Source organism: Corvus brachyrhynchos, unplaced genomic scaffold (genome assembly GCF_000691975.1).
Source record: "Corvus brachyrhynchos isolate BGI_N302 unplaced genomic scaffold, ASM69197v1 scaffold30, whole genome shotgun sequence".
In the NCBI taxonomy this organism is placed as follows: Eukaryota; Metazoa; Chordata; class Aves; order Passeriformes; family Corvidae; genus Corvus; species Corvus brachyrhynchos.
The window spans coordinates 1619081-1630765 of record NW_008235742.1 but is presented as its reverse complement, the minus strand read 5'-3'; the positions used below and the strand labels follow the sequence as shown (position 1 = coordinate 1630765).

Below are 11685 nucleotides of genomic sequence, written 5' to 3'. Positions count from 1 at the left end.
TTGGTCGAGATAAGGGAGCTACAATGCCTTCATTAAAATTCAGGTGTTCAGGTTGCCATGGGACTTGCCTGCAGAGTAATGGCCGTGGCTAAAAATAGCTGCTGGCTCTTAGACTGGGTGGGGGTTTTTTTGGCCTTGGAATCAGAATGCCAGTGAAAAACACCTACAAAAAAGTATTAAAATACGTCTAACGCATCTCAAAACACTTGTAAAAGTCTACAGTAAACACAGGAAAGGTAACTCTTATTGTGTACAGGTGGTTTGAAGTTTGAGAAGGGGCAAGTTTGTGATTTTTAACTGGGAAAATTTTAACTGGGAAGGGTGCAACTTTCTTAATAAACTACTTTAAACAAATGAAAACGCTGATAATGGAACTGGATTTTTGTACCTGGGCTGATGGGTTAATTTTAAGATTCAATTTAAAAATATTTAACTCAGAATTAATTAATTAAAGCACTTAATATGCAAAGACCAAGCATAAATAGGGATTTCATGTATGACATCTCAGATCCCTGCACTCCTGGGGCATACCATCTACCGAGTCAAAGGATCCCGAATTTTTATATTTTTCTAACTTCTGTAAATTTTCAATTTTTCTGTTTTCAATAAATTATTTTAATTTTTTATTTAATTAAGAGTTGTCTCTTTTCTCACACACAGGAAACACCAGGAATGTGCCTTTGCCCTTGTAAATCTTTCTGACTCGCTCTCATCTGTGAGGTTGGCAGTGGATGCAGAGTGTGGCAATCACTACATTTGGCAGAGCTCTTTGCTACCTGCAGTGTAACTCCCAAGCAAGCAGGCTGCAATAACACTGGGTGTTTATTCAGCTGTGCTTCTCCGGTGTATCCTGGGGAGAAAAGGTATGTTCTGGCCTCTTTAATCACTTCATTCTTTGCTGGAGTAAACAAGAGGAGCCACAGGGGGTTGTCTTTGCTTGTGAGGCTCTGCTGTGCACAGGGCTTGCTGCAAGAGACACCTTCACTATGAGAGCACCAAGTTCCTGCTCTGGCAGGAGGGAAAGATGAGCTGGGGGGACCACAGACGCTAGAGGGAATCCAAAAAAGGACAGAATAATGGTCCAAACAACTCTTTTCCATCCCTACCAACAGCCTAAGCACCATCTTAACTGGTGCACCCTGTGCTGCATCCAGGGTGGGACATGTTTGCTATCACACAGGCTCAGAAAAGGATGGGATCAGTGGAGTGAAAGCTCAAAGCAACCCAGGGCTCTGCTGAGTTACTGGTATGTAGAGGCAGGCCCTGTGCTCCACCATCCCAGCAACTTTCAGAAGGGGCCACTGCAGCCTCTTATGAAGGGAGGTGCTCTGAAAAGGAGAAAAGTGCTTCAATAACATGAGCAGAGAGCAGAGTTGCCTAGAAGTATCTGGCCAACACATTACCATGAGTTTACACTAAAAACTCTGACAAACAAGTAATTGGTAGGTGCTTTAAAATATTGTCAGAATTGGCTGGGAAATTTGTGGTTTTTTCCTTTCTCATAAGCCCTGAAACACTCTTACATGCTGACAGTTATTAAGGAAAAATAAAGGTTTATTTCAAAACTTTGGATTATTGTTTTTATTCAGAGCTACTAAGAAAGAGTACTTTCAGTTGAGTTCAGAGCTGAGGAATTTTTGCACTGTTGCTGCCCTTTACACAGAAGGTGAAGACAAAAGGAAGTGTGGGGTCTGGCTGGGCAGGCAGAGGTGCAGGAGTGCCTGCAGCTGCAGCAGGATGTGGCCTCTGATCTGGTGGAACGAGGCTGTTCCTCTGCATCTGCTGCTCAGGAGCCTCATCATCCCTGCACTCCAAAGCATGCAGAGCTGTCCCCTTCCCCTTCTCCAGGCAGGGCACATACCTTGGCCAGTGACATGTAAGGTATTAAATGTAAAAGGACAAGTGCCTCTCACCAATATTTACAGTAAGGTTGGTTGCCCCACATAAATATACCCAGAGTCAAAAAAAGGAGACGCTTTTTACTCCTTCAGAAGCAAGAGTGGACTATTCTATGAGGCACATTTATGTGATTTTAAATGGCTTTTTAATAGTGAATTTAAAATTAATTTCATATATAATACATATTATGTTTGTCTATCTTTAGGTTTGCAGTATGACACACACAGTTTGTCTGGCAAAGCAGCATGAACCCCACCCCAGCAGGGGCTTCACTCAGAAAATGTCGAGTGCTGCAAATGGATCCCTCACTTCTTCCCCTCACTAAGTTCTCCCTGGAAGCCCACTTGGCCAAACAACAGGACTAAACGCTTTTTAAAGAAAAGAAGGTAAAATTCTGATGAAGTAGGATCCTCTTTTCAGACTCTCAGAATCCGAAGTTTTAATGTAATGATTACTATGGGCAGAAATACCTCAGGTCCTGTAGCTCAATGACCTTCCAATCCCACGGCAGGTTCTTCAGAAAATAATTTTTCTCAAATTGTAATTCCATGGATTTTTCTTGCCACTTTCAAAAAGAGCAGAGGTTACACATGTTTTTCACACAGTCTTCCAGTGCATATAAGCTTTCTCCCCCCATCCCTTTTCCACTTATATGTAATAAAAAAGTCAGAGGTAGCAAGTAGAGATAAAGGCAAAAAGGGCTAAGTGTCCCTGGGGACAGATTTGCTGTATTACTTCCAATACTTTTAAAATTGAAAATGTGAAAACACACTTGACTGATACTTCTACTTCTACATGGATATTCTTAGCTTCTTTACTGTGATTTATATGCAAGAATGAAGTCTATATTGATTGACCAAGACCTAGTTCTGGATAATGACTTTTCCTAGACACTAGACTTATTTTGCATCACTGAATTTCTCTCCATTTTTAGATAAGGAATGGGGATGGCCTAGCATTTAAAAAAAATAAAAGTAATTGAATCAAATTAATCTTAGATGGAATTCAATCCATAGCATATTCTGAATTTTCTGATTTTCAGGAGGTCTGTGTTAATAACTTCTTTCAAGATGCTCTTCCCAGTTTTGTTGTTACTGAATTATGTTCCTGGGGCTGTTGGATCCCTGCTTAGCTTCTCAGGAAATTGCACTGATATGTCAGAAGAAACAAGGCAGAGATTCTGCTTTTTGTCTTCTAGTCTTAACAATCAATCAATACTGTCTGTAGCTAGACAACAGAAAGCTGATTTTTGGACCAAAAGAAGAATTCTATGAAAAATGGGTTAATTTTTGCCCCCAAATTTGGGTGCCAGAAACCCTTTCCTTCATAATGCACTCCTGGGTCCATCAGAATCATCTTCTGCGCTGTCCCAGGCTCAGGATGCCTTGCTAAGCATTTCAACTTCCTTCTTTGGTATAAAAAAGCTGAGTGGTAATTCTGGGCTCACCGTGAATCCACTGCTTGGCAGGAGGAGGAATCAGTTCAAAATCTGGCAGGATGAGCCTGTTCCTGGAGCTCGACTCCCATCATTGCTGGATGCTCTGCAATCCTCTGCTGAGAACTCCTCAGGTGGCTCTGAACACCCTCCCCGGTGCTGCCACCGCATCTTCCCCACCCCGTTGTTGGAAAATGATACAAAACTTAGATTTTTTTAGTAACTTTATTCAGTCTTGTTCGCCTTTGCCTCGGGGGAAAGGAATTTTAAGTTTCTTTTCAAAGGACTGTTTCAGCACTCGAGGCCTGATGAGCTGAACAGAGTGGGAGTAGCACAGAAGATACACAAAGATAACGACCATTAATGACCATCAACTTCAAATCCCTGGCATAGTTGGGGACACCTGGTCTGGGAAAAGATAGATAAGAGAATGAAGAATGAGAACGTAATTAACATTGAAGGTGAAGGCATCAATAACCAATAGGAAAGGAAATACTAAGAACTGTGTACCTTGGGACCAATGAACACTAATCCAATGAATTCCTCTGGGTTTTGACTGTATAAGTTCATGAAAAATCAGTGAAAACCTTGTGTGATGGAAGGATTTTCTCTGCACACCCACGCCATGTGTGGATGAAGTGATTTCTGTTGCACACCCTGGCCAGAATAAAGTAATGCCTTGATTCTCTAACACAAGAATGATTGTTGTTGGAGGGTTTTTGTTTTTCCTGCACTCTCGGTGACAGCATCTCCCCGGTGCTGCCGCATCCTCCCTGCCCGGCCGCCCCCTGCTGGGCCTCAGCACCTCCTGGCGCGGCGGCAGCTGGAGGGTTAAAAGTCTGCTCCGAGTTTTGTGGCTCCTTTCCAAAAGGTTTCAGTTAACACCAAAGGTCTCCTTAGAGCTCGCTCACTTTAATAGATTTTTCCCATTGAGTTCTCACTTTATAGACTATCATTTCCTTTTCTGCAGGGGAGCTATTTTCTGGGTCACTGATCCAACCAACTTAAAAGGGATTTCATTGATTAGATTTTATTGGTGGTTACTTCAACCATAATGGCACAAGTTGCTAGTACCTGCTAACAGCTGTGGGTCTTGCTTTGGTACCCTGGCTCTGTACACTCTTCTACAAGTGAAGTTCCTCTCTCCTGCCTTGATTGCTTGCTAATTACTTAGCACCTTCTTTACCCTCTTACTACCTCAGTTGCTTTTGTCCTTTTGCATTTCAGTACCGCAGGTCAGCTGCATGGCAAAGTGTTCCTGACAAAATCCCCTATTTGTTGATTGTGGCACATCATTCCTCTCATTTTTACCTCTGGTCGTCCCTGTAGTCATACAAATAACCTCCGACTGAAGCACTGTACTCCAGCCAGCATCGTGCAGACAGATGAAGCTGGGAGATCAACACTTTCAAAGCAAAACGAGCGGGCTGTTTTAAAGAAGGATTTTTTTTTTTTAAGTGAAAAATTACCTGACGGACATTGGAGGGTCCTCCCTTCACACTCTTGACTTTTAGTGCTTCACACTGCTGTGTTTTCCTATATGAAAGAAAGATTGGTAGGTCGTGTCTGTTAGAAACACAAACTGGTAATCAAGACAGGCATTTCTTCAAGTGCCTTACAAAAAGGTACAGCTCCCTTTTGACTCCTGATCAACGCAGACTCCGTGCTCTAAGTTGTCTCAGTCGTTTTCTCAGCATTGTATTCTTCATGCTGCTCAAGCTGTGTGATTCTCTTCCAGCCTTCCAGGCTTTTCCCTAATCCGTAACACTGTGCACAGCGATGGCCTCTGCATCTTTCACTACCTTTGTTTTAAGGGGTAACAGGCAGAATTTAAGGAGAAATTGCTATGATTTCTGCCATTAGAGCAATGAAGGTGCCAAACTATTATAAGAAAGCAATTACTACGATTATAATGACTATAACCTCCATTGCAACAGAATTTAACCCAATCCCTTCCCCTTTGTGGTGTACTCTGCAAGTTCTAATTAATGGTTGCCAGTGTCTATGAAAGATACCTTACCCCTCTGCAGGTGAGAAACTGAGGCACAGAAGTTGCTGGCTCGCCCAGATCCAGACAGAATTCCTGCTTGTCAGTGCCTGCCCCACTGCTGCTGTCAGTCCCAGGCGCTGGTGAGCTGCACACATGGTCCTCATCTGCTCTCGGGGATGCTCTCTGTGACACCACATCAGTCAAGTTTTTTGGAATGTTTCTGAGTTTCATGGTGGTGCAGGGAAGTGAAAGTACCCCAGTGAAAGTACAAGCCATGCTGAAAAATTAAGCAGAAGAGGTGATACTACGTAGTGTAAAAATCTGTGAGTACCAGTGAGTGAAGAGTTCACAGATTTTAAGAAAATGACACTTCAGACCAATAATGCAAGTGATTTTTAACTTGCTGCTTCTGGATTAATTTCCTTTCCTCTAATACAGCTGCTTTCCTGGCTAGAAGCTACATGCTTCTCTGTGCTAAACCAAGTGCAATGGGCTTTTATGGGAAAGGATACAATTTTCTTCCAGCTTCTTTAAAACTACACCTGACCAACAGCCCAAGGGGGTTTACAGCTTGTTGAGCACTTTCAGAAAGGAACAGGACGTCAGTGGCTGGGCTGGTACAAACTGCCTGGCTCCCTTACCAGTGCCAATGGAGCAACCTCTCTGCTTCTCTCATTTCTGGAACCCCGTTCTGGAGCCCTTCTGCTTCCTGCATCACTGTCATGAGGAGCACTCAATGTGATCTTGCAGCATCAGGCCATGGAAGCTGAGTACAGAGAAATTCCCTATCATTCTCTTTACATCCCTTCACAGGATACAGGGAATAGGAGCTGAGGGTGGCAGCCTACTGGCCCTTTTACAAGACGTGGCCCTTTCTCTGCACTTCATCTCCTGAGCAGAGATCTCTCTATTTGCTCTCACAACTGTCTGGGTACATTATAGCAATATGACAATCAATTAACTGCACACTCTATCAGAATAAAGAAGCCACCCAACCTTATATAACTCTTTTTAATTGTTTTCTTACATTATAGCATTTTTGCTAAACTTATTCTGCCATAATTCACATAATTTAATTTCTCAAAGTGCTAATAAAATAATTGCTTCCTTCCTGTAGACAGAGTGCCTGAACTGTCTTCTCTCATTCAGAACATTATAAAAAGTGGCTGCCATGAATGCTTAAAAGGACTGTTTTATTCACAAGACTTGATACAAAATTGTTCTTTCCAGAGTCTGTGTTGTGTCTCAGACAGCCACAAAGGTGCAAGAAACCTACCCAGACACTTCCTTGCATACTGGGCCTACCTGCACCTAGACTTGAAAAGCATGGCAAGTCTTATGAGCAAAGTTCTATGGGCTGGTGGAAATCTTCTGTCCTATTGCCCTTATACAGCAGCTTGAAAATAGAACCCAAAATTCAGATTACAGGTTATTAACTCATGCTACCATAGCTCCTCTTGCAGAGAGAGACTGAACAAAAGTAACGTTTGTGATTTACATATTTAGGCTTGGGAAAGAGAACTTCCTGTCAGGAAGACATTCTGTGCATTTCAAACTTTGGTCAATTAGCCATGCCTGAAATTTAGATTTCCCTACTCTTCTGCCAATTACATCCACCCTGTTTCTGGGAATATGGACTGAATATGCCAGATCCAATTTTGGGGCCTCATTGGACACAACCTTTCTTTTCTGTGCTTTTTGCTTCAAAATGAATTAGGATGGGGACACCTCCAAACCGTGGAAAGGTCCCTGGGGGTTCTGGGGGGTGAGCAGCAAAATGAGTGACCAGAGTGCTGCTGCAGCAGAGCAAGGACACTGGGCTGCACCAAGCAGGGCATCACCAGCAGAGCCAGAGCAGTCACTGTCCCTCTCAACGCTTGACAGGCCATGCCTGGAATACAGTTTGATCCCTGCTATACAAAATAAAAAGATGTGGACAGGTTGGAAAGGGTCCAGAGAAGGGCCACAAAGGCTCTCCAAAGCCTGGAAAGCTGCCACACGAGGAAAGGCTGAGAACTGGGTGTTTTAATTCTTGAAGGGAAAGAAGGCTTAGGGGAAACCTTGTGACCGGGTTGCAGTGTTTTGGTAACAGCTACAGCAGCCAGAATGCTCAGTGATGGGCATGTGAGGAAGTGCATATGACCCAGTTAAATCTCACATTTTCTGCTTCTGCCCAGCACCCCTCTGGAGTCAGATGGTTAACTACTCAGCTTCACACTCTTTTAGCAGTCTTGTTGATCACACTGATTTGGAAAATCCTCATTAGGATTCTGGCCTAAGTCAGACTGGATGGAAGATTGCACATACTTCAAAGGCAGAGCCTTTGCCGACAGCCTCATCAGCTGCAGAGGCTCAAAATTCCATAGCCTGGACAAGATTAACAAGAGGCTGCTGCAGTGACAGCAAAGCCAGCACTGATAGGTCACAATGTCACCAAAACATCTGATAAAAAACCAAATACTAAGAACTGCATAACCTGGGACCAATGAACATTGAGCCAATTAATTTCTCTGGGTTTTGATGGTGTAAGTATCTGAAAAATCTAATAAAATTCACGTGTCATAGAATGATTTTCTCTGCACACCCCAGGCTATGTGTGGATGAAATTATTTCTGTTGCACATCCTGGCCAGAATAAAGTAATGCCTTCATTCTCTAACATTAAAAATGTTGTTGGAGAGGTTTTTTGTCTTTCCTGCAGTTTTGGTGGCAGCAAGGGCTTGACCCTCCCTCAGAATTTCATGCCAAATGCAGGCCACTGTGGTGTGTGCTACTGAAAAGCAGCAGAGACACAGACAAGGTGAAACCAGAGAGAGACTCTGCACATGCAATGCCCAGCCCCTTCTTTGCACACTGCCAGTAGTGAGGCTGAGTTGGAGCTGCACATGAGTGCTTGGCAGGTGTTTACAGTGTCGAGATTTCTGTGTTTTCTTAGGTATTGCATCACCTTACAAGGCAAAGCTGGCTGCTAACAACAGGCAGACTCAGCACCTTACTCAGGATATTCCTGTTCAAGGATCAACAGGGTATTGAAGAGCAGCTGGGCTGATTTCATGCCTGATGTTAAGAAACCTGAGCTCTTCATCCAGCTGTTTATTATTATTTTTATAAAACTGCAGGTCTGTTCATGCTCCATTCTACAGTACAGAGAGGTTTCTTTCGACTTCCAGTGTGTCACTCTCTAAGACATTTGTAATTTGATCCCGTCTGTGTCAGCATCCATGTCTGAGAGCTTTACATTACACCGACCACAGCTGCTGGGGACTGCAGGGGATCCATCTGAAATTCAGGGTTGGGTTTTCTCAAACCCATACAAAAAATGGAGACAGCTAAATCTTAGGGATGGACACAGGAGGGGGAGGCGGATGAGGCACAAAATTCAATTGGTAACTAAGACAATAAAGTGTAAGTCCAGGGAAGAAACACCTCAGGCAGTGTGTGTTACAATGATGGAATAAATCTGTTGGTAATACTTTGTAAGCAAGAATCAGCTCTCTGGTTTATGTATCACTTCTTAACTCTTCACACACTGCACACCTCAAGAAAAAAAAAATCAGACAAGGCAATTAATCACCCTGAACATTAATTGGTCACACTTGATTAGCCAGCCTTTGAAAACAAATGTGACATAGAAATAGAAAAAGTCATTGATAGTAGTGACAGCACATCTCTGTCAGAGAAAAAAAATAAAAATGGCATTACTGTCTGGTTAGTACAAATGGCAGTGAGGTACAGAAAGGATCACCTGGCTTTCTAAACTCCTTCTCAGAGAGGACTCTGGGTGCTGCTGGATCAAGTAGTCCAAGACTTTGTCAGCAGTTTATGTCAAAGGATTATATAGGTGTAATTGCAACTTTATACAGCTTTGTCCCACAGGATTAAGGATGGCAAATCAAATATATTAATATAAAAATTAATGATTTATTATGATAATGATTAGACTAAAAGATCTTAATCAGAATTATTTACTACATAGCATGGATAGCTATAACTACTAGTGCAGCATAGTGAACTATTTTTGAAACAATACTGAAGAAATTATATTAAAGCTAGCCAAAACAATTATGAAGTAGCAATTATGATGTTACTCACCCAGACCAACAACTCTTTCACTCAGCCTTTGAGGAGTGAGCTTGAGAGTCATCCCCACTCAAGGAAGGGATTTCCACACACACCCGAAGGTGTTAGAAGAGCCTGCTGTCAAAAAGTAGGACTGGGCTTTTACAGTATGAAATCCCCAGGCCATCTGTCAGCTCAGCAGAGAAGTATCTGTAGTGTCACCTGTTGGTTTCTTTATCAGGTACTTTACCAGCTCTGCCGTATATTCATCTCACTGTCAGGATGTTTAACCTTGAGTTCAAAAAGTCAGGCTGGTTTCAGCATTATTCAACACCAAAAGCAGTGTGAGTCCCACCCTTCTCCATTCCCCACTGACAGTTTTACAAATAGGGTGAAGTTTGAGTTGTTTTACCCCCACTCCAGGCAGAGCATCCTGCTACAGGTGATGACTCCACCACTGTCCTGGGCAGCCTGTTCCAATGTTTGACAACCCTTTCAATGTAGAAATTTTTCCTGATATCCAATGGAAACCTCCCCTGCACAACTTGAGGCTGTTTCCTCCTTGTCCTACCACTTCTACTTGGGAGAAGACATGAGCCCCCACCTCACCACAAGCTCCTTTCAGGCACTTGTAGAGAGTGAGAAGGTTCCTCTGATCCTCATTTTCTCCAGGATGAGCCCACCCAACTCCCTCAGCTGCCCCTTATCAGACTTGTGTTCTAGAGAGTCTCTAGTCCCTCTTCACAGAGGAGTGAAATGACAACTACAATGAGACTTAAGGCTCCTCACACATCAGCATTCCTGTTCCTGCCACTTGGATGGGAAATTAGAACATCACAGAGGAAACAGATCTTACAGTAGAAAATGCCATCCTATTTGGAGTTCAGAGCGCAGCCAGGGATTGAAGTCAGATCTCAGTAACAAAGTTTCTGTTCTGTTCTTAACTAGGAAATGTAGCACTAATAACTGAGAGTCAAACTCCCGTTTTTGCTGTGATATCTATAGGCAAAAGTGCAAAACATGAGTGTGTGTTGACACCTAGACTTTGTAAGACATTTAAAGTATAAATTGCATAACAACAATCTAACTGGGAGAAATATTCTCTTACAGCTGTCTGAGAAAACTGGATTAACAGCCTGAATAGCCTGCTGCAAATTATATGGAGCAGAAACAAATTTGCTAAAACTGAAAATTCAGATTAACTCACACACTTCAGTGATTTTCTCAAGGCAGAGTAAGCTGGAATTCCAGTGCTGCATTTAACCACGTCTACAGTGTTTGGGGATGTGGGACCAGGTGCTGGATGTAAACTTCCTACAGTTAACATGTGTGTGGTTCTGCTCCATATAATTTGCAGCAGGCTATTCAGGCTGTTAATCCAGTTTTCTCGGACAAATGTAAGAGAATATTTCTCCCAGTTAGATTGTTGTTATGCAATTTATACTTTCAGTGCCTTACAAAGTCTAAGCAGAACTGTGTGTCAGTCAGGTTTCCTGACACAGTTGTAGCCTGTGAGCATAAAGATCAAAATATATACTGACTAGATATTTAAACTTCACAGGCACCCCTTTCACAGTAAGCAGAGCAGTACAGCAAACTGGGAGGGGTGAGCTGTTGAGAAAACATCAAAAATGTACGATTCCATTTAGCCTTATGGATAACTTTCCCCTTTTTCTCTTGAGTACCTATTTCTCTTCCAGAAGATGACAGCCTATGGATGATTATCTTATTATCACCACATCCCACCTGTCACTAATATATTTTGGGGAATAAATCGGCTTAATAAATGTTAAATAGCATCTTGGAATTTTAGAGGAGAAATTTTGGGGGGGAAAAAAATAACTGGGTGCATGCACATGGCCCAGGAGTCAGCACCTGGCATCTGGAAAAGCAAAGCGACTTTTTTTGGTGTCCAAATCCCAAGACTAGATTTTTTTTTTTTTTTTTTTAATGTTCTTGTCCCTTAGCATTTGTATGAGTAAAACTGATTTTGACAGCCAGGGCTTTAGTTATTTTCGTTCCAGCTGTGCATGCGTGAGATTTCTTCCAACTCCTGTTGAAACTTCCTCGTAGCAGAGCTGAACATACCTGAAGGGTGTTTGAAAAAGACTGCAAGGAGTGTTTGAAAGCGACTGCGAGGTGCGTGGGAAGGGGAGGCCCGGCCGAGCGGAGTCTGGGCGTGCGGCCTCGCTTGAATGAACTCCGGGAGAATTCTATTTTTTTTTTATGAATGGGAGCTCCGCCGTGAATGAACAGCGGAGCTCTGCGATGTGATTGGTCCTCCGGGGTAAAAGCCACGCCCA

The 11685-nt window shown here is 42.8% G+C and overlaps 1 long non-coding RNA gene across 1 annotated transcript; it reads right to left on the bottom strand.

The window, feature by feature from the left end:
* Positions 1–3543: 3543 nt before the first annotated feature.
* Positions 3544–9873, bottom strand: LOC108448699. The gene is made up of 3 exons (XR_001864690.1): positions 5355–9873; positions 4804–4870; positions 3544–3742 (listed from the first exon to the last, which is right to left on the bottom strand). It is a non-coding gene; the product is annotated as an uncharacterized LOC108448699 (long non-coding RNA).
* Positions 9874–11685: the final 1812 nt, after the last annotated feature.